This window comes from Euphorbia lathyris, chromosome 7 (genome assembly GCF_963576675.1).
Source record: "Euphorbia lathyris chromosome 7, ddEupLath1.1, whole genome shotgun sequence".
NCBI lineage: Eukaryota > Viridiplantae > Streptophyta > Magnoliopsida > Malpighiales > Euphorbiaceae > Euphorbia > Euphorbia lathyris.
In genome coordinates this window covers 10,118,513-10,124,764 of record NC_088916.1, presented here as the reverse complement: position 1 = coordinate 10,124,764, position 6,252 = coordinate 10,118,513, and the positions used below count along the sequence as shown (strand labels likewise).

The 6,252-nt window shown below is 32.7% G+C and overlaps 1 long non-coding RNA gene across 1 annotated transcript; it reads right to left on the bottom strand.

Moving 5' to 3' along the window:
* Window positions 1-1,129: 1,129 nt before the first annotated feature.
* On the bottom strand, window positions 1,130-3,687 carry LOC136235919 (uncharacterized). The gene is made up of 2 exons (XR_010691978.1): window positions 3,405-3,687; window positions 1,130-1,611 (listed from the first exon to the last, which is right to left on the bottom strand). It is a non-coding gene; the product is annotated as an uncharacterized lncRNA (long non-coding RNA).
* Between the last annotated feature and the right edge of the window lie 2,565 nt (window positions 3,688-6,252).

Sequence of the window (6,252 nt, the reverse complement as noted above, 5' to 3'; positions counted from 1 at the left end):
CTAGAAAAGTATAGATTTAATCTTAATATATGAAACGTCATAAATTTATTTCTGGTATTTCTAATTAAGATCAATTTTATCATACTCTACCAAAATTTTAAATAGACTTGTTTGATTGTTATTTAATTGTTACGTCGAATCTTCCAAATATAATTTATATCTAAGATATTTAATGTGATTAGAGCATCTCCAACGCTCCTTATAAAGAGCATTGGAGATGCTGATATAGGGACGGTTGAAGTCTAACTCTACCTATATCCTTCCCTTCTTTTAGGGAAGTTCATAATTCTTCCCTAAAAGAAGGGAAGGAAAATGGTTCCCATTTTACGGGGAACATTCATTTAATGTGTTTTTTATTAGTTTTTCTTTATTAAGGATATGTTTTAAATGTATTATAACATTAGCAAATGTTGTATGTGAAATGGAATAAAGAATAAAATATTCTTTTTAGGAAAGAAATTTGATTAGCAGGTTGGAGAAAAAATATGATTGGAGAAGAAAAAATAGAGAATTAGGGATAGGGAAGGAAATTAAGGGAAATTGGGTTGGAAATGCTCTTAACATAATTATCAAAAATCCGCTAAAATATTAACAACTAAGTCAGTCACATTTTGAGAGCTAATCAATAAAATCATTTCCGTTCTTCTAAAAAAACGTCTGTCACATTATAAAGGTCCATTTGTTTTACCTACTGTTTGCTGTTGCTGTTTGTTGTTACGGTTTGCTGTTGCTGCTTGCTGTTACGGTTTGTTGTTGGAAAAAGCTGTTTTCCAAAAAGCAGAGACTCTCTGCTTTTGTAAAAGGCTACTTTTCAGATGTAAAAAGCAAACAGGAGCTCATTAACCAAACACCTAATATTCTCCATTTCGAACTGAAAAGGCAACAGGAGCACGAAAAGGAGCACCTAAACACCCCCTAATATTGTAGTTATCTTTCTTTTTCATTAGAGTAATTTTGAGAAGGAAATTGCTTTTAAGCTCTATTACGAACAATTTTCAAAATTCAGTATTCAGTTTGTTTCTGTGGTAGAAAATCTTGATAGGAAATTACTTTTAATCTAATGGAATTTCATATAGCAAGCAATAGAAAAAAATCGAGAGACTAATGAATGTAATGACTAGAAACATGCTTAACACCAATGAACATATCCAATAAATCAATTACTTCACCCAAGGAAGCCGTATTTAAAATGGGCCAGCAAATGAATAGTTCAAAGAAACAATTAGAATTTCAAAGACAAAGCTATTTACTATAATGAAATTTGCGAGAGCATGCAATTTCAATCGTGATAAAATACAAAAAGACTTATAAAATACAAAAAATATCCTACCCCATCAACCTCAGCTACAATATCTCAACTCTGACTCTCCAGTCATAATTGATAATCATCATCCTTCATCTACCCGGACTATTTACTTTCTTTACCCTGTATTTATGCGACGAAAGGCAACATTTCATACCCGGACACTTGCTCTTCTGTGTTTCACCTCAGTTTCGAACTTGAAGGACTTACCAAACTTTGAAGCAATGGCAGTACATCAACAGTATCATCTAGACAGTACCTAGCCTTGCTTGGTTTTTGTCCAACAGTGCACCAAAAGATCTCAGGAGCTGAAAAACATTACAAACTTGAAGCTGTTTTCGATATGCTTTCAAAAGAGGTAAAATATATTTTGAATTAAATGAACCCCGTACCATATAAGATGTCGGCATGCAATATTGTCACTTGTAGCCAAACAACCCATATGGAGAAAGTAAATTCAAGGTGTTCTATTCAGGAAAAATTAAATTACAAGGTGGTTCACCAACCAAAACTAGGTAACATGTTAGTATCAAATATTCTTTAGACAAATTGATAGTGGATTTCCTATATAAATAGCAACTTTGTTTGTTTTATTTCTTTCAATTTCTCTATAACTTGAAGTTTTGGCCTTTTGGGTATTTTTATTTTCCTCTATATTTTAATTTAATTTTAATAAATGTGGTGCCATGATATCTCACACCTATCTTTATTTAGATAGAGATAAGCCAATCTCAAAGATGATGATCCATCAGAAAAGGACAAATGCATTACTGATTGTGATCTTATAGAAGCCCAATTTCTATCTTGAAGTGAAGTATAAGCAAACAACATTCTTCACATCCTTTTTTTTTTATTGTTTATGAAAGGCTTAATAGGCATCCAGCCCCCTAAACTTGTAACTTTTTTTCACCTGGCCCCCTCAACTTAGGGGACAACCTCTCAACCCACTCAACTCTCCAAAAACATCACATACAGCCCCTTACACCCCTATGTTCGGTTAAAATATTGACCCGTGTAGAAAACGTGCTTGACTGTTGACCACACCAATTTCACGTACTTTTTTATTAAAATTTTCCATTCTGGCATAAGAATTCTGATCGAAATCCTCTCTGGTAGTTGCTCGCCGAGCAGGGGTCTCAATGGAAAAATTTAATAAAAAATGACACGTGGCATTGGTGTGGTCAACATTCAGTTTTCTACACGGTTCAATATTTTGACCAAACATACGGGTGTAAGGGGATGTATGTGATGTTTTTGGAGAGTTGAGGGGGTTGAGAGGTTGTCCCCTAAGTTGAAGGGGCCAGGTGAAAAAAGTTACAAGTTTAGGGGGTTGGGTGCCTATAAGCCTTTATGAAATGAGCTTATTTGCTATCTTTTCAGAAATAGGAGATTTTGCATGTGTTTAGCATACTCAACAAAAGTGATGGTATTATTCCAAACAAAAAGAGTAACATGGGGATGCCTATTATCATTGGCTGCTTTTGCTGTCAAAACAACTTTAATTACTTGAGTTCATTTCCTCAATTATGGGACCATTAATTTGTACTCCGTTAACTTCTTTCAATTATACTTAACTTCATAGTTTATATATAGCAACTAGACAAAACAGTGGCATTTGTGTTTGAAAGCAGCCCTTTTTATTTTCTACATCTGAGAAACTAACAATTGAAATTGAAAGGCATTTATGTTTGAAAGCAGCCCTTTTTATTTTCTACATCTGAGAAACTAACAATTGAAATTGAAATTAAAATTATAGGGTTTCAAATTAGCACCAATTTCTGAGCCATAAACCCCCAAATAATAAGAAAATAGAAACATTCGAGAAACTAACAATTGAAATTGAAATTAAAATTATAGGGTTTCAAATTAGCACCAATTTCTGAGCCATAAACCCCTAACTAATAAGAAAATAGAAACATTCAAGAAACTAACAATTGAAATTAAAATTAAAATTATAGGGTTTCAAATTAGCACCAATTTCTGAGCCATAAACCCCCAAATAAAAAGAAAATAGAAACATTCATACAGAGTCCATGAGTAATAATAACCAACACTAAGAACTAATTAACGCAGAGATATATAAATCAAACAAACTATTTACCTTGCTCTTACTTCAATGGCAGAGGGATGAACTAATTAATGCAGCAAATTGGGCGAACTTTAATGGCAGAGATGGAAGAGAAGCGAAACGGCACCGGTTCGATGGAGAGAACTGATGAAGTCGAGAACTGGAGCGCCGGCCGCCGAGTGAAGATCGATTGGAGGCACAGTGGAGATCGATTGAACTGAAATTGATCGACTGAAATTTTTGGGAAATTTTGGTAAAAATTAGACTGTTCAGAGGAAAGGGAAGGGCACAGAGAGAGTGGTCGGGCTTTTGCCTAATTGTTGGTGTTTAAGGTTGAATAATTGGGCTTTGGGCCTACTTCCAATATAATAAGATGAATAATTTGTGGGACTTTGTTGTAATTCTTTTTAAAATATATTTTTTTATTTTTTAAAAATATACTAGTATTGTGCCCGCGCGTTGCGCGGGTATCTAATTATTTTTGTATAATTTTGATATCCTTCTTTCAGATTGTAATCACTTAATCGAATTTGAAATATATATTTTCTCCCTTCAATTCGATTGAATAAAACAGGTTTTTCAAATGCAGAATAATTTTGTTTTTCCAATTAAAAAAACTGCGGGTATCCCTAACAAATTCTATGCTTCTCTGTCAAAAAGTAGAATGTCATATAATCACTTAAGTCTTCAACTACTATCTCGAGATTATATCTGTAATTGTGAAAAAATAATATATGTTTATAATTTTGTTCAATATGGAAACAAAGATTATTGTAATTTTACTATTAAATTTTACCTTGGAATTGCAGTCCTTGGTTTTTGTTCACATTCTTCATACCAAAATGTATCATCTTTCGGCAAATTTCACATGTCAAATAGTACCATCTGAATTTATAATTGATGCTTTTTATTGTAGCAACCACTGTGAAAGTCGTCTCTTAACCAATTATATAATTATTATAATATATTTTTTATTTTTTTAATTAAAAAGCATAAATTTTACCTGCTCCTCTGATTCCCGTTGAATTTTTTTAATATCATCTATATTCACTCTATTCCTAAACTTTTTATTCTCCAAATCCTCATTGTTGTCTTTATTGGGTATGATTCGAATGGATTCTTTAGTTCTGACATTCCTATAAATAATAAAAAAGACTTTAGATAATTGGTTATTGACAAAATCATTAATATACAAAAGAATTTTACTTGTTCATAATTTCTTCGACTTCGGTAATGTTGAAATTCAAATATATCTTGTTGATGTAGTCGAAGATACTGTATATTGGCCTAAAATTTTTAAAAAATTTTATTTATTACATACAAAAATATATTTGTATCTATTTAGTAATTGTGCTTATCCAAAAATTTCTTCACGGTCATTGATGTTAAAAGATCTTTTATGGAAATTGACCTTTAATCAAAATCTATGGCTACTTTCCCCCACAATGTGGCTCTAATCATTTTCCCTCTATAATTAAGCAACAAAGTATAAACATATATTTATTTTGATAAAAATAAGGAAAATTAAATTAAATTGCAGAAAAATTAATTACAGATCGTACTCATAATTCATCAGCTCGAGATCTACTTTCTTTCGTTTCTTTTCACTAACATCAATTTCATTGATCGAGCTTATTGATGTGATTCTTCCAACAATATCTGCAAAATTAATATCGTAAAATCAATTGAAATTAATATTTAATTTGAAACTGAATTAAATTATAAAACTATATTTCAAATATCTCACCAGTTAGAACAAAATAGTTTTCACATCTATCAATAAGCTTGTCAAAAGTAACAAACTCAAACTTTTGGAGAGCAATTTTGCAATCAATCTCATCCACTTCTATTACTTTAGTTGTTAGAAGAAACACAATCTTATGCTCATTAGGAATAGACCTGTAGCTTTGCAAAGCTGGTATAATTTTGAAGTTCTCAATAACATGAATTTTGCCTTCATGTATACTACAAGAAAAACGCTGATCTGCTGCGGAAATCTACTACGGAATATAGAGTCATAGGAAATATAGGACATAGCTACGCTTTCACCTAGAAACGCATTCTGTAGGAGACCTCCTACGGCGTCTCCTACAGAACGAAAAATGGTGTAGGAGATTTTTGGAGGGAAAATTCCCTCCATAAATCACTTATAATTTCCTACAAATTAATTGTTTCTCTTACATATATTTTTTTTGTAGGAGAAAATTGATAAAAATATACTTTATATATATATATTATCCAAAGTATTTTTTCATAGAAGATTTTAACTAAAATTGATTTGCCTATAAATTTTTTTGAATAAAGCAGAGGAGAAGGCAAACCACAGGAATCCCAACTAGGTTGGCACCCCCGGGACAACCCACACCCAGAAATTATATAAAAGAAGAATTAATAAATGTATACAAATATCAGAACAAAACAAAAATAGAAAAACAAATGTAAAATTAACGGAAACGATATAAAGTCCTGCCAATAGCGTTATCCCGAAGAAGAAGAGAGCAAAAATCGGGGAAAGAATCCCACCAAATCTGACCCGAACTTAGACGGCCAAAGCTCGCAAGAGCATCAGCGACCTGGTTACCCTCCCTAAAGATATGGGAAACAACAACCTCCATTTGATTCAAAAACTGCAAACAAATCCTCCAGTCTGATTGCATAGTCCAGGGGACCACAACGGGACGAAAGCGAAAAATATAAACCACATACCAGCAATCGCACTCCATCCAAATCTTCCGCCATCCCCGATGATAAGCCGCAGAAACAGCAAAAAACATCGCCTGAAGTTCGGCCATATGCACTAAACCGCAATCAAGTGGGAAAGCAAACGAACCAAACGACCGACCAAGACGATCCCTAAAAATACCACCACAACCTGCAACAC